At 40.2% G+C, this 16,446-nt stretch overlaps 1 protein-coding gene and 1 long non-coding RNA gene across 2 annotated transcripts in view; both read left to right on the top strand.

Annotated features, from left to right (window-relative positions):
• Positions 1-16,446, top strand: part of LOC148327759 (acid-sensing ion channel 1) — a 191,442-nt gene that overhangs the window by 24,504 nt on the left and 150,492 nt on the right. The window lies entirely within an intron of this gene.
• On the top strand, positions 9,964-10,526 carry LOC148327761 (uncharacterized). The gene is made up of 2 exons (XR_015845875.1): positions 9,964-10,153; positions 10,247-10,526. It is a non-coding gene; the product is annotated as an uncharacterized LOC148327761 (long non-coding RNA).

Raw genomic sequence — 16,446 nt, 5'->3', positions numbered from 1 at the left:
TGAACAGTCCACAGCCTTCAGTAGAAAAAGAGGCTCCAGCGGAGCAGAATGAAGAAGAGGCAAAGTCGGAGGAACGGTGAAATACGAGAGTCACAATGCATTTAACTTCGTACTATTAAAAATAATATTTCACAGTAGTATTTTCAAAAACTATCAGAGTTATTTGTTGAAAACGTTTATTTTTTTAATGCCACGGCCTGAAAACAGGTTTTGGTCTTTGGTTTTATTGTATACTGCCGTTCAACAACAGCCAGCCAGCCGTGTATTATATAATAGTATCTGTAAAATGAAAAGGGACTACTTCATGGATTTTGTCCATCACAGGATTATTTGGAACATAACCCCCCCGTGATAGAAAAGGGTTCACTGTATTTATATTTCAAATGTATAGTGTACCATACTTTTTCTGCTGTCACACACACGTGATGCCTCTATTGACAAATCAACCGATTTAATTTGCCGCTGATGTGGACCATAAAGTTACTCGCAATTCTTGACTATGTCATTCTGTGTTGGTGCTTTGGCTTGAACAAAACTGCTTTTCTACTGCTCGGTGGAGTGGAATGACTCCATGTCACCGGTTGCAATACTTGACAGGATGTTGTGACATTTAACCAGCTTCCAATTATTCCTGCAGGAGATGTAGGGATTATTATCCCTTCTCCGAGACTGCCTTCGGTCCAGTGAAACATCCCTCTTTTGAGGGGCTGTTGCTCATACAGTAAAAACATGGAAATGTCTTTGCTCTCTTGTTTTAGCTGAGCAAAAGGGAAAGAATGCCATTAGTGAATATTCATAACTGGCCTAGAGCTGCAAGCGTACCTGCAGAGGATGATTCAAAGGAAGCAGAAAGTGAAACTATCGAAGAGCGAGAAGTGTCACGAGTAGCCGGGCTTGATTTACAGGCTGCAGCAAAGTCTTTGGATGAAAATAAGCGCTGCAGCGAGAAAAGGACACACAGGAGACACTCGTTTTGCGAACAGACAGTTACAGTTCATCTGCCGTTCCCGGCACTGATTTTGGTGCCCAAACACAATCAAATGTGGCTCTTCAATGCAAAAGATCAGCTGTATTGTTGTAAGGGTCTTGTGTTCATGCTGCACTATGCCTCAATATGCCACCCAGCCATATATCCATCAGGCTGTTGTGTGTCCTGTGCATCACTTATCTCAAATCAACTGGGAGAATGTGTCACAATGGTGAAAGATGTGACAGGAGAAGCATAAGTCTCGTTTGCTCATAAAACACTGCTCCGCTCGACTTGTTTCAGCCCCATGCTGACGTTATACCAATGCAGTCTATGTCACCACTGCTGGTTGCTCATATTGTACTCCATAGTTTGCCATCCACAGCCTTATGCTGAGACCTTAAAACCGTAAAAGATTCTTAACAAGCATATGTTCTATGCAACTCCACTAATCGAAACACGGCATTTTGTTTAATATTTGTGAAATATGAGTTAAGCAGTAAAAGTACTTGTGTTTGTACATCTCATTGGGCGGCCATTTTGCCACGTGCTGTCGTCTGAAAATGACAACAAAAAAACAGGTGAGCTGTGATTGGTTGTTACCTGAGCACTGAGCAACTGTGATGTCATTTTCAGTCGACAGAACGTACCAAATTTTCGCAAGGTGCATTTAAAAGTCTTTTTTTCCTCCAAAGTGGACTGGGCGCCTGATAATGTGCCCACCTTGTGTGTGAACTGAGTTCCAAAATCTCAAAATTTTACTTTCTTGTGCACTTGACTAACTGGGAGCATTGCCTGCTTATATAGAAAGAAAGGTGGATGTGACTGAGGAGAGCATGATGATGTAAAAAGGGGGAGAGTGCGTGACTCAAGAACAATAAAGGCACGCCCCCAGTAGGTTATGTAGTACAGAAAATGAACTCTGAGTTTGCCATCTGGGAAACTCCACAAAGGAACTGGACATCGGTGCACACAGGGCGTTCAAAGTGAAGTTATGAGCGGGGTGACAGTTTACTGGAATGCAGCCCCGGTGAGTTAGCCACGTTAGCCGCTAAGTGTCTGCTTGCACTGTTCGAGCTTTTGCAAACGCCGGCATCATTTTTTTGGAGCCTCACAGCACTGACTGACACTGACAAGAGGGCACCTGTTGTGTTAAATACTTTTTAAAAAGTACAACCGAGCTCAGTTTTGCTCCCATTGCCTTTTTATGAACATACGCTAGCATGCATGCTAGTTTACATTTTAGAGTGCATACATGCTTGCGTATGTTTTAAGATGGCGTATGTTTTACCATGCCTGCACCCAATAATACGTGTATGCGGAAAATAAAGAAATTGCACCCGCAACTGACCCGCCTTTTAATACGGTGCACATTATGGTCGTGAAAATATGGTAACAAAATGGTCAGGATGGCTAAAATTAGATGGATTTTGCTGCTTAACTCATATTCCGCAAATGCAATATTAATCAGAATGCCTTTTTTAGACTAGTGGGGCTGCATAGAAGATATTATTGCTAAGAAATTTGGGAGGTTTACTTCCCCTTTAAATACAGAAGACCCTCATTCTTCTCCTTTGTCTCATTTTGACAGCTGGGTTTGATATTTTTTTGCAGTTTCCCCCGGTTCTACTTTAAAGTGAAAAATGATACAGTGCAGAGGGCGAGCAGCATTAAAATTGAACACATACTACCTGAAAAGCTACCAATCGTGTTTGACTCGTAGACATAATAATGAGCAATTGTTTAATCACTACTTCTCATCAGGCCATTTAGGCTGCCTGTCCAACACCAGCCGTTGATCTGGTGCAAGTCGGACTCTTGTGTAATTACCATGATCGTTCCATTTGAACTATTGACTTTGTTTCAGCTGTCTATTGATCCTCAGAGTACACCTCCCTGCCTTCGCCCTCCTTCCGTCATCGGTGGGAGCGAGAAGTGTTGCTAATGAGAGGCAATCGATAAAGAAAACCCCAGACGCTTCATTTTAGCTCCTGTTGCATACACTTTGAATTTATAATGGATGCAGTGAGATGTTTTGAATCTAGACTCTTTATTGAATTTTGTCCACTTGTGAGTAACTTCAGGAATGATCGAGGGGTTTGCTGGGGTCATTTTTCTTTCTCAGAAAGTTTTGTGCTCTCGCAGGAAAGACTTCCTAGTCCAATAGCCAATTCAGTGTAGAGTATTGAACACAATGACATTTGAGCAGCAAATTCAAACCATCCTTTGTGACTTGGTTTACCTTTTGTTAATTATTATTTTTTTTGCTCACAGCTGCTCATGATTCTACCGGACATTTCGCTCTGCAGGCCTTGATCAATTCATTTGCCTTTACTGCACAACGAGTACACAACGATCAATTAAGGCATTTGCAGAGTCGTGTAGCTAAAGTCAAATGAGGACTTTTGCTATTTTGTTTTCCTATTCTTTTTTTGTCTTCTGTACTTTTCATCCGCACATCAAACAACCGACTTAGATGTTGTACTGTTTTCAAAGTTTCAGCACACAAAGCTGATCAAATATTTCTGTCTGGGGAGTGATTGTCACACAATCATGTCATACAAACTGAACAATGCACGCGATGAAGCGGCCCAGCTGCTTTTATAACGTTAAAGAGACACTGTCAATTTAAAAAAAAGAAGTGCAGTGTATGCGCTGCCTGTAGAACACAGGCTGTTCTATTGCTACAGCAAGAACATTGGTCTTGAATTGTGTATAATTTATTTTTAAACGAAACTGTCAGTCTGTGGCAATGCACGCCGCCGTATTGGCAGTTCATTTTTGAGCTGATTTGTTTCCCGACAACACAGAAATGACAGAAATGACAAAACTGGTAAGTGTTGTGAGTGACTGGAGCTAATTGACCAGTTCACACATGTTAAACAACTTGCTGTCAAAGTAATGAGCTGGCTCAGAGAAAAAGAAAGCCTCATAAGCTTTACTGTCTAATTCTGTAGTTAATTGATTTTTGATTGTGATGTGATATGGAAATATTTCAGGAAATAAGATAAAAATCACTTCTGGTGTATTCCAACTTTTGAACAATTTTTAAACTAGTAGATACAGTCTCTTCTGGGATGATGGTCAACCTCCAATGTGTGTTTGGAATGTGTTATAAAATTTCTTTTAAAGAATCAATGTAAATGTAAAATATGTGTTCACAAGATAGATTGCACAGGTAATGTTATTCAACTGCCTGCTGAAATCTGTTACCACAAGATTGAAAAAAAAAAAAAAAATACAATAAATAATCCAAAAAAAATGCTGTCAGGTCATTAATTTTTTTTAACTAATTAATCACAAAAAATTCCATGATTAATCGCGATTAATCACATTTGTCAACTACAATTTTTTGCGAAGCTTGTTACAGATATTTACTTGAATAATATTTTGGAATTGATGCAAAATCACCAAATATGAAGTATATTTTACTAGCTTTCTTTGATTCTTAAATACGATCTAAATGGAGACATCTTTACAGGCATTTATTTTCTAAACATTTCTCAAAACTGCCCACGAGCGCCACTCTCCAGCAGTGTTGGTTTGCAAGGCCCAGTGGAAACTTGAACCCAGTGTTTTGTTCTGAGACTTGCTAAAGATGTACAGTTAATATGGCACAATATTTCCAAAGTGTGCAAATTATTTTTGAAGTAAGTAATCCTGAGTTAATTGAGTAAAAATATTTAACTGAGTTAAAAAAAAATTGGATTAATCACCTGAGTTAACAGCCGTAGTATATATATATACCGCAGACTTTTATGTGGACAGTAAGCAGTGTCGACGTGTTTGTGACACTCAGTGAGAGACTAAGAAGAAATTCGTATTTATTTTTAGAGCATTAAATTAGCGATTGGCCTGGGTTTTAGGTGGTGACGGTGTGTTGACGTTAGTGCGCAGCGATATATAATCGCAATATGAGGTACATTGCTAACTTGAACAATGACATTGTTTCGATTTGTTGGAGCGTAGTTTCATTGCATTTTAAAAATTGCCATAATTGTTACAATAAGTTCAACACTGTTAATAACATAACATAAAAAATTCCGTTCTTAATATGGGTGATACACAAACAATCAGACGTAACTGAAGCATTTTTCCTACTATTCTATTATTTTCCGCAAACTCACGATTTTTGGTTACCACTAAATATTTCCCTCAATGATTATCTTGTGGTGTGGGGTGTGTTTTGAATGATGTTTGTTTTTGCTCCAGTGCTTGGAAAATAGGGCAGTAAATGTTAAACCAGTTTAATAGGAACTGTCTTATTTAGTTTTGATTTACTACAATGACAAATGATGAAAGCACAATCTAAAATGGATTTTGTTGCAGCTGTGTTTCACACATACTCTTTTTTTAACATTCAAACTTGTCAACATGCTTGAAAGCGGACGAAAGCGGAAGAAACCATACATTTACAGTTAAATATTTTATCCTGCAATCCCACATGATTTTTGTCCAGACAAATATTCTAACTCAAAATTAGTGAATAACTTTAAATGTATATTTTCCTAAAAGATTTATGGTTAGGGAATCATGTCACCGAAACGGCATTCAAATTTTGAGGTTCTTCTGTTTTATCTCAGACAGAAGAAATCTCGGAACCTCATGCATTTTTTCTTTCTTCCGCGCACATGATTGCAGTATGTCATGACTTCTCTTACACAAAAAGATGGGAGTTGTGTCGAGACACTAACCCCCTACCCCTCAGCCCTGCCTGGTAAAATGATTTTGAATAATGAATCTCGCGGAGGGCAGCTGTCACGGTTGAGCGAGTGCAGGAGAGAGCCTGAGCCAGATAATGTATCCTTAAAGAATCAATTATAAACACTGTGAGATTGGAGGCCAGTGGATTGCCTATGCGCAGCTCTTTTGGAGGCGGGAAGGGAAAATGTGGAGGGTTGAAGTAGATAAGAACCTTAATGCGTGCCAGAGGTGGATTCAGTTGTTTGGCTCCGGGTTCGCGCTGCTGGAGTTGCCTGTGGCAAAAGAAGGAATTCGGGAATGAGGTGGGGGAGAGATAGACAGCGATGGAGAGTGCTCGCGGAATGAGAAGCAGGCTATTCTCTGCCTTCTGCACCTTAGCTGTTTTTATGGTTGAGGGCGGAAAGTGGAATCTTGAAGTTGAGACAATCCGTGCTGATAGCATTTTGAAAACAATTGATCCACATAGGAGACAATAGAAGTAGATGTCATTTTAGGGTTAAGCTGTTGTCATTAATAAAACTGCAAAGGCAATGTTTTAAATAAGGCAAGCTGACATTCCAGTGTAAAAACAATAAAACCTTTCTTTCAATTATGAGTGTCTCTCTTGTAGATGTGTATTATTGGCCCGATTTCGGTAGATCGTGCCACTGCACGTTGCCTCGCCCCGACTCATCTGGCAATTTAGTGACAGAAAGTATGTCTCGGTGTAGAAACGGGTGCATTTTCAATTTTTGCGTAGGGGCAATGGTCTTGTTCAGCACGTTTGTGAATTTGGTCGCCGCGCTACGCCACACTGAGCGCCTCGTCGCCCTGCACATTTGCAAATTGTACGAGTGGGACAGCCATGCAGAGGATGGGGCCAATAAGGGAGGGTTTCAAACTGTGTGGAGGCATCGGCGTCCACCACCTCTTCCCCAATTCCTCCGCTTGACGTAAATGTATTCATGTAATTGGGGGATGCCATGAAGCTTGGCCGAGAAAAGTCTTCTTCCATCCCGCAAAGGTGCAAACGCCCCGTTATGCCCAATTCTACCAGTGCAAGGTGAAGCAAACTGCCAAAAGAAAGAAAACGCCATCCATGCCTACATTTTGACTCTGCCTTACGCTGGACTTGCGCCCGGCATGAGAGTAAGGCCCTATACGTTTAGCAAGCCTAACCCTTTACAATTTGATGTACAGTATGTAAGTAATGTTGCTCAGTAGCAGTGTAAATATCTCAAAAGCCTAACCCTCCAAAACACACATGCATCAGTCATCTACTCAGCATTCAGGGTCATATTAATGTTTTTCCTGTTTTTGCCCCTTTGGTCTTTTGTGTTAATGGGCAAGCTAATTTAATTCTGCCCTACTAGTTTATTAACGTTTTAGAATTCATTAAAGAAAAATGAGTGGAAAACATGATTAATGGTTGTGGCATTTAAAGTTGGTCCCGATAATTTCAGCGGCAGATTGATGACTGCGAGAGCGACTTCGCATTCTAGTTTGGCGGAGAGATGCATTATTAACGACAACGATGGCGGGTCAAAGAGCTTTTATTTCGCAGAAGGCAGGAGGGGACACATGCGCTGTCATCTGTGGCGCTGCGTGGCGTCTGGGGAGAGATGCAGTGTAGGGAAAAAAAGGAGCGGGAACGCCATATATCCCACTGGGAAGCGAAGTTTTCATCTTAACAGCCATTGTCTTGATTTTCTCTCTTCTTCTTTGTCCCTTGGGTGCATTCTTCACTTTGAACATACGCTGCCACTTTACTTTGACCTCGGTGTGTTTTTTTTCTTCCGGGGAATTTCAAGGAAACACTTAAGTGAAGGTGTTCTTAATACACACCAACATTTTGTTGCGAAGATTTTTTACATGAGAATATTGATGATGGATGTGTCAAACTATAAACAATACAGTACAATACAACTTTATTTATAATAGCGCATTTTAACATACAGTGACCCACCGCATATTTGTGAATTTGCCACTTTTTCCTATAAAACTTTGCAGTTTTGTTTTGTTTTTCTGATCAGGCCAAAGCGTAATGCCGAGCAACTGTTGAAGTAAGTTGAGGAGCTTTATTTAGACAAATGTAGTCCTTTGCCGCCATCCTGTGGCATCTATAGGGAATTACAGTTGCCTCTCAACCTTTTGGGGGATTTAATTACGCAGGGATTTTCATTATTGGCCGCACACATGGCAGGAATAACTGATAAGATTAGCTTTGGAGTCATTGCGATGAGTGGAACGGAAAAGATCATTATCCTGCCATTTGAATCAGGCTTTAGCAGCTCACCAGGATGGTGCTGGTTCATTCATTTAGTTCTCATTTGCTGTGTGCATTCAGTAGCATTTGAATTTGGACACAATATGGTTTCCTTGTTCCATGTAGTAAATTTTCTTTGGGTAATAATTTTTTTTATAACTTCTTTCTTGTTTTGTCACAATTTGTTTGTACTTTGTAATTTATCCTGTTGCTTTTAGTAGTTATTTACAGCCATTATTCAGTTATTTTAGAACTTTGTACATTGCTATTTGTTCTGCTTATCCGTTTTGAGAAAATTTACTTTCTACTTTTTCCTGCCCGTTTGGTAGCACTTTTTGTTCCCCTGGTTTTGCTCTTTTGTATTTCGTAGTTTCATTTGTTACCTTAGCTTCTCATTATGAAGATGTCGAAACTTTTTCAAATGCTCTTTAACTGCTTTTGGTTCCAATCAATCACATATAATAACAAGTACTGTAAGTAATAATGCTTGGTAGGGTTGAACGGTACATCAATACTTATAGTTGGGTACCCTGTTTGTAATTACAGAGTTTAGTTCACATTTGGCAGAGGAAGGGCACAAATTGCAAAACAATGTTTTGCATCAACAGATGCAACTCAATTTAAGGAAATGACTTCAAACTGCTTGCAGTATTTTTTTCCAATAAATGCAAGATTCGCAAACATGTATACTGTAATTAACAGCCAATCAACCCAGCCCTTATATCAGTTACTGAAAACCTCATTTAACTGGCATTTCCGCAAAAATTTTTTATAATTACCTTAAAAGTGTGCCAAAGCACTACTTTTTCGCAAGACAAGACTTGGTTGCCATCTTGTGGGCTTTTCAAAAAGAGCATTGAAACTGTGAGGGCATGTTCCCAAAAATCACAATAGATGACATTGCGAATAGTTCATTGTGAATAGGCAGCGTACAATAAAAAAAACATTTTCAATAATGTATAACATCTTGAGTCTTTTCTTTTTCAGCAAGTGCAAAATCAATAGTTTCTTTGTTTTAGGGAATTTATGATGCAGATAAGTGCAACAGAAACAGTTTCAACTCTCTGGATTATTATGCTATAAAAACAGCAGTGACATTTGTTATTGCTTTGGCTCCATCGAAAGAGCCCTGAAGAGGCCGTTTAAAAGCCGCTGGAAGTTGCACTAGACCGCTAGTTTACTATCAAAAGCGATGGCCGTGACATTTGCTAGCCAGAGGCTGAGCTGCACTGTGTTTGTCTATCAAGTAGAGGTGAGGTTTGTGTGTGAGGCAACCACACAAATTAAAATTTACAGTCAATTTAAGATTTTTAGATAAACATCCATCCATCCAATATTTGTACCGCTTCTCCTCACGAGGGTCGCGGGCGTGCTCGAGCCGTCTTCGGGCAGTGGGCGGGGTACACCATGAACGTCTCAGATAAACCATCTTCACCATTAAATAATAACGAGCTTACATCTTTTGGAGAAAATGAAACGTCGTTAGTTTCATTCTGTTTTAGGAAATGAAGGAAACAGACAGTTTAAATATGCTTTAAAAACACCAAGGCCGCCTGTTCCTGCTTTGGGCTCCATCTGAAGAGCCTGGGAGAGGTTACAGCGTGTTGCTATTTTTATTTAGTTTTTCATGCTGCACTTCACTATGCCATGATACTTTTTCAGAAGCATTAACGAGACACTGCACTGCCAAAAGTACGTCATTAGCCTTGATGGCCGATAGCAAGAGGGTGAACACCACTGGGTTTATATATTTATATAGTTATTCACTTCCTGACTTTACCGAATATATTTCATGTGGGGACGCAGTATGGTTTTGTACAAATAAAACAAAATACATGTACGGTTGTGCATTTCTTTGCTTATTAGTTGTGACATGTTTTAATGGTCTAACCTAAACTGTTACATCACAGTACTCAATAACATTGTGTAAACCCTATCGGTGTCAAACTCAAGGCCCTGGGGCCATTTCCTGACCGCTACATTATTTTATGCTCTTTTAAACTAAATGTGACAATATTTCAATAGATGTTACTAGTCTCTGTGTGACGGTTCGGGTCGGGGAGGAGGGCGTGGCAGTTCTGTTTGTTACAGGTTCACGATCCACCCAGCCAGGCTCTCCTCCGGAGAAAGTGGGCGTCGGCTCCGGCGCACCTGCAGCTCGTTGCCGGCAATCAGCGCCGGCTTAAGAACCAGCCACGCCAGGAGTCCGACGCCGGATTATCTTGTCACCTCACGTGGTACTGGCTCATGTCTCGTCTTGTTTCCCGTTCGCCTGACTCGCCTTGCTCTCGTGCTTGCTTGACCCCTGCTCTGCCGTCTCCCCCCTCTAGCCGACCTGAACCCGTCTGGTCCCGCTCCGCACGCCAGCGCCTCCGAGATCCCGCCCGGCAAACATCCCGCCAGCGCTCTCCGCTCCGCCGTGCTTCGCGCTACCACGCCAGCCCGACTTCGCCTCCCAACACGTCTCGCTCGACCGCACCCTCGTCCGCGCCACCCGGCACTGGCCCGTCGGCTTCCTTCGACGCTGTCCTGGACGACGCCTGCCTTGCGGTGGACTCTCTCCAGCTCGCATCCCCACTCCAGCCTTCAATAAACCCTGTTTCCCACTCACCTGTCGCTTTCGGGTCCTCCTTCCTTCCCACACGGTTCATAGAACCGCGACACTCTGATTTAAAAACTAGTTATTCATCAATTTGTTGTGTATATGTAAAATGAGCCTATCATATATTTGGGTTGACAATCAAAAACACCTTCCAAAGGAAACCATGACTATGATGCTGCCCGCAACAAAAATTGATTTGACACCCCTTGTGTCAAGTAAACTTTGCATCATCGGTCGCATTTTGCGCGTGAGTCAGCCAGAGCAGTCATCAGTTGTTGACTGAATTAATGCGTTAACTCATTGGCAGAAAATAAAGCGGCTCAAGCAACCTCTCAATGCCCTTGTTATCATTTATTTCCAACTCAAAGCCTGAAGGCAACAGCTGATCCATTGTTTACGACATTCACTAACCGTGTCCTGCTACAAACCTTTTGCATGCAAACCTCATGGGACCTGGAAGCAGCGGTGTCTTTTCTTTTTTTTCTCGTTTTGTCGCTGACTGAGGGCAAAGGTTCAAAAGAAGACACTGAAGAAATACCACACAACAATAGTGTTTTCTATTTCTGAATGTGATGCTTCCTGGCAGTCTTTGTTGTTGCTTGAAACTTTGCTTGATAGATTTGCCGCATACCAAATATAAAGATGCTGACTTGTTAAATAGTTTTTTGGCACATATAATGTGATATAAATATTCTATTTCTTTCAATGTTTTATTTTTCAATATCTATGTGACTTGGTAACTAGGTAACTACGGTAACAAGTTTACCACGTGATGTGGCCATTTCCTTTATATTATTAAGCAGTCCTTCTCTCTATGAACTCATTCGCTGCCAGCCTGGGTGAAATGAATGTACTTTTTGGCTTCTATATCCGTCAATGGCACCAATTAATATCCAATAACAGAATAATAAATAATGAGTTTCCAGCGCTTTGAAGAACTTACAGATCATTTAGATGACAGCAGCCCTTTGCAAGTATGGTTACGGCCTCAGCTTACCGTCGCGTTCAACATGAAATATGCACCGTCGTCGGAGCGTGCAAGCAAACACTCCAAGGTGTTGCAATTTTTTTTGTTTTCATTTGGAAGCTTAGGATGCTGACCTACAAGGTTTTTTTCTCCCAAGGCAAAAATATTCAGGGTTTTACACCGTTTCCTCGGGTGAAATTTATGGGATAATGAACCAACGCTGCCTCTCTCTCTCTCTCTCTCTCTCTCTCTCTCTCTCTCTTCCTGCTGCTCCAGGTCTGCTCACTGACTTAAAACATTTTATATTGACTGTTAGCAACCAGGCAGTTTAGAAGAATTTTTTTTTACAATTTAAAACGGTTCTCAGGTGTCCTGATAACAGATCACATATCATGCTTTTGTTCGATTCCAAATAGCCTGCAACCCACGCTCTGAGTGGCCCTTGGATTAATCGCCACCCCCAAAAAAAATTTACTTTTGAAAAGAAAGAAATTAGTGGGTGTTTACAAACCACCCAAAATATTCACAAAATGACAGCCCATCACTGGCTTCCACTGTACCGCATATCAAAAAATGCTGGTTACAGTGCACAGTATTCATTAAATGTAAACAACCGACGACGTATTGGCAGAAGAACGAAAGGTCTTCATAAAACTCACTAACAAGCACACTGGTTTACGAATATAGTGTATGATATCTTTGGGTTCAGAAGTGGCTGAACTCACACCGCTATTTCCACCCACACGTTAAATGCCTGACCCCAAGCCCCTTGACATCCAAACTGAATTCATGCTGAATGTGTTGCTCCAAAAAAAAAAACCTCTGAAACTAAATACACTTTCCGTTTAGTTCAACAGCATTATTTATATAAATGTTGGTGTGTAAACATATCAGTCTATATGCAACCGAAGACTGCACGCACGTGCTTATTTGCGTGATCATACGTATTTGCACATCCAACAACGTCTCCGTGGGACTAACTCAGGTCGCAGCTCTCCACCGTGAAGTGTGGCTGTTTTTTTCAACCTGTTTTTCAACAAGAGATGAGCCTTGGTGCATTTAGCAGCTGCAGCATGGAGGGATCTGGTAAACAGCTATTACTATGCGCCATCACAGTCTGGACCTGCGCCGCAATCACTGCCTTTTTATGATTACTGATTACAGACTTGAAGAGGATGTGCGAGCCCATTAGTGTCTTATGATGAAATGTTCGAGAACAGAAAGGCATCCTTTTCTTGTGGTGAAAAGAGGCCTTAATGAACTGTCCGCCTAATGAGGCACTGAGCCATGACCAAGAGTGGCAAAGATGTCCACTGGCAGCTTTTGTTGTGGCCGTTTGTGCCTTTGTTTGCGCATGGCGATTGTCTCCACTGGTGTTTTTTTCTGTTCTACCCCCCTCACACTTTCATTTGATTTGTGTTGCCCATTGCAAGCGTTGTTGGGGTTGCTTGAAGCTAATTGGACAAACCAGTTGCATGCTATGTAACATGTTGGGAAGAGTTAACTCTTATATTATACAGGGCAGGGATCTGCAACTTCTACAATGGAAGGTGCCATCCTTTTTCATCAGCACTACTGTGGGGGGCCGAGAGTCCACATAGGACTGCCCACTTTCTAACCAGATGTATGACAAAAATGTCATTTTAAATAAAGACAAAATATGTGCATGTGCTTAGTTTTTATTGGACTAAAGTACAGAAGAGTATCTTAATATATTTTAATGTTCAAATGCATATAAAAGAGCCAATCCACCACGGCACAGACTTCGACATAAACAAAAATAACCACTTAATATATTTTGTCTGCATATTTTCCCAAAAATCAACTCACTCAAATAAATCTAATATTATACCACGCCGTCCGCATTGCGGATTTAGCAGCCAGCCGTCACAACAGCAACTTGTCCAATTAGGACACCAGATGTGTTTAGAAGTTACACTATTAAGCACTGAATAAGCTTGTTTTTAGTGAGCACAAATTTAGGAAGGCTTTATGCACTTCAAATGAACTGTCAACTGTACTTGTGAAAAAAAAACTAACAAAACAATCACTTTTTGTATACTTTTGAGAGTGTTATTGTAGCGCTGACCGAGGTTGAAAGCTTTCATGATTTGATTCGCTGATAGCATCTCTAAGCAAACTAGGCAGATAGCTTTGCGTTTTAAATTCTGTGAACATACAACACAATCTGCTTCCTGTTTTACCTGAAAGACATCGTTTTCTTAACCCAATTTAATCCAGTTTTTTGTGTGTTTTTAATAAGAAAAATAGCAATCTATTGTATAAAACACGATTAAAGAGAATGTAAATAAATAAACTTAGAATGTGTAAAAATAGAAAAACATTGTTGGATTTTGTGTTGGGTGTGCCTTTAAGGGGCGTGGCCTAATAAGTGACATCAGGAGCTGGAGCAGGTTAGTTTGTAAGGAAACAGCTGGAAGTGTATCAGCAACTGTGTCTCTGTTTGCCCACTTATGAGGATATTCAGGTACATTTTAATTTTCATTTCACTTGATCAGCAGGCGTTTATGAAGCTTGCATGTGCTTCCAAGCACCACGAAGCAGAAGATTCGACCCAGCAACTGCTTGGAACTGGAAAAGCATAAATTGTCGCAGAACACTCGTTATCCAATAAACCATTGTGTTGTAGTTTAAATTGTAACTATGCCACCATCCATCATCTCAAAACTTCATATCATTTCAAACTGATCTTACACTTCTCAGGGCTTTCCAGAAATTCTGGAAACGGACTGGATTCTTAATCGCGGACACAGAAGATAAGCTTCACAAAAACATTTATTTACACAAATATTTAATCAGGCGCAAGACCGACAAAGTACAACAAATGACGCTAGTGGCAACACAAAAGGAGAACAAAAAGCGCTTCAAAAGGCAAGGGGATAATGAAGGAAAATCGCTTGCCTCAGAAGAACAAGGGGTACCAATACGCATGATGAGTACAACAAGATGAATGGCTATAAACAAATGAAATTACTTAAAAAAAACAACAACATAGAAACACGGGTAGAAACGAGAAAATCAACACTTGGTAACATAAACATGAGCAAGGAGAATAATCCGACACGGAGTAGTCGGATGCATGTCCTTAAATAGTCACTTGAGTATTAGCCACAGGTGCGCTGATGTGAAGGCCCGCCCATCAATCCAGCAGCGCCTAAAACAAAAGCACACCAAAATATGACAACATTAATCTTAAAAATAAATGACTTACAAGTTTTCTAAAGGCCACTCATCAGAGCAGAAGCACTCATGGGGCAAACACTCTCCTCAACTTCTTCCTCTATCGGCCAGATCCTCCCCGACATACAAAGAGAATCTTGTGTGCAATAATATAGCCTTCTTCCACTTCTAACCATGCATATCTTTATATTTACATTTGAATTTAGGATATTTTCAAAGTATATTCCATTATATTTGACCATTTTATTAACTGTGTGCTGCTGTTTTATAGCGTGCTCTTACTATTTGCTGCTGGAATTTTCATTTCACTGAGGGACTCATCCCGAGGGAACAAGAAAATTAAGCCTAAGTCTAAGATCTTTCACTTCCTTGTTAATTTTTCCATTTTTCCCTGTTGTCGATGAAGGAAATCTAGTCAGACACTCATCCCTTGACCTTGAGTCGTCGCCAACTGACCCAAAAATCTTTTTTTTTTTTCTTTTTTATCCTTGATGGTTTACAGTACCTAAACTGAACCGCAGGAGAAGATGGTCTAACACGGCTACTTAGACCCAAAACTGGGGAATCTAAAAATGTCTCAAAAAAGACTAAAAAAAAACCAACCAGTTTGAAGATATGAAAGTTTAATTGTTTTATTATATAAAGTCATCCAGCATTATTCCCAAATGCCATCTTTCAAAGACCACTCTGCCTAGACTCTTTGCTAAATTCAGACTCATCATTTTAAAGTCATTGTTTGAACAAAATCTTCTTGAATTGGAATGAACGAACTCCAGCTTCAGAAATATTCGTAGTAATAGTCTCACCAGTGTAAAATGCGGCTGAGTGACGTACGTTCTCTTCAAATAAAAGTTTGATTTGAATTGTTTGGAGTATAATTAATCTACTACTTTGTGTAAAATTTATTCTAACTATTTTACCCTTTTCCGAGAGTAAATTTTACCCTCTTTTGACTTAAATATTGCCCTTTTTTTTTTTTTTTTTTGGAGGAGTAAAATGCATTCTACGAAATTTACCATGTGGCGTGCTTGTTTTTTTCGTGTTTTGTTTCTTGGGTCAGGTTGAGAATGCGTTTTGGGGCTTGCCAAGTAAAAAAAAAAAAAAAAAAACTCTTTAAGCCTTGCAAAAGCCTTCTCTTTGCTGGTCTATTTCCTTGGCTGTTAGAAGAGAGGTTACACAGATCCATGGTTTTAATCCCAAGTGAGGCAATTTAACGCCAAAAAGTGTTCCAGATGTATGCGGTTGGTTATTCCACAGTGTCTGAACTATCACTTCGATTATATGCTACCAGCCAATTACATCTTAAGAGCATTGTGAGGCCTGCTAAATGGAGAATAGACAATACAAGAGGAAAACAATCAGCTTTAAAGTCGCCGTTTGTGACATTGCATTTATAAAATCAATAGCCGCCCATAAGATTGGCTGCAGATGTGCACCTGCATCGCAACTTGTTGAGAAGAATTCTGTGACGTAAATTTCAATTTATAAGACTGTGTTTATACATGAAGACATGATGCCTACTACCAATTTCCTGGTTCTATTTCATTTGCACATTATCTTAGATTTCTTTTGCACCATGTCATTGTGGCTACAAAATGCAAGTGATTCACAGAAGAAAAAAGTTAGAAAAAAAAAAGACATATTGGGCCTTTTTTTAAACAATTTTAAACGTGCATAACTTCTCTGACATTCTCTCATTAAACTACACAAATGAAAAAGAGCTACACACATTTAAAACCCACTTGTCAAAGTGAAACTGA

The sequence above is a fragment of the Idiotropiscis lumnitzeri genome, chromosome 11 (assembly GCF_059441095.1).
Source record: "Idiotropiscis lumnitzeri isolate Australia: NSW breed Sydney's pygmy pipehorse chromosome 11, RoL_Ilum_1.0, whole genome shotgun sequence".
Classification (NCBI taxonomy): Eukaryota; Metazoa; Chordata; class Actinopteri; order Syngnathiformes; family Syngnathidae; genus Idiotropiscis; species Idiotropiscis lumnitzeri.
Note: the sequence above shows the minus strand (reverse complement) of the source record. Positions and strands in the feature narration are given on the sequence as shown.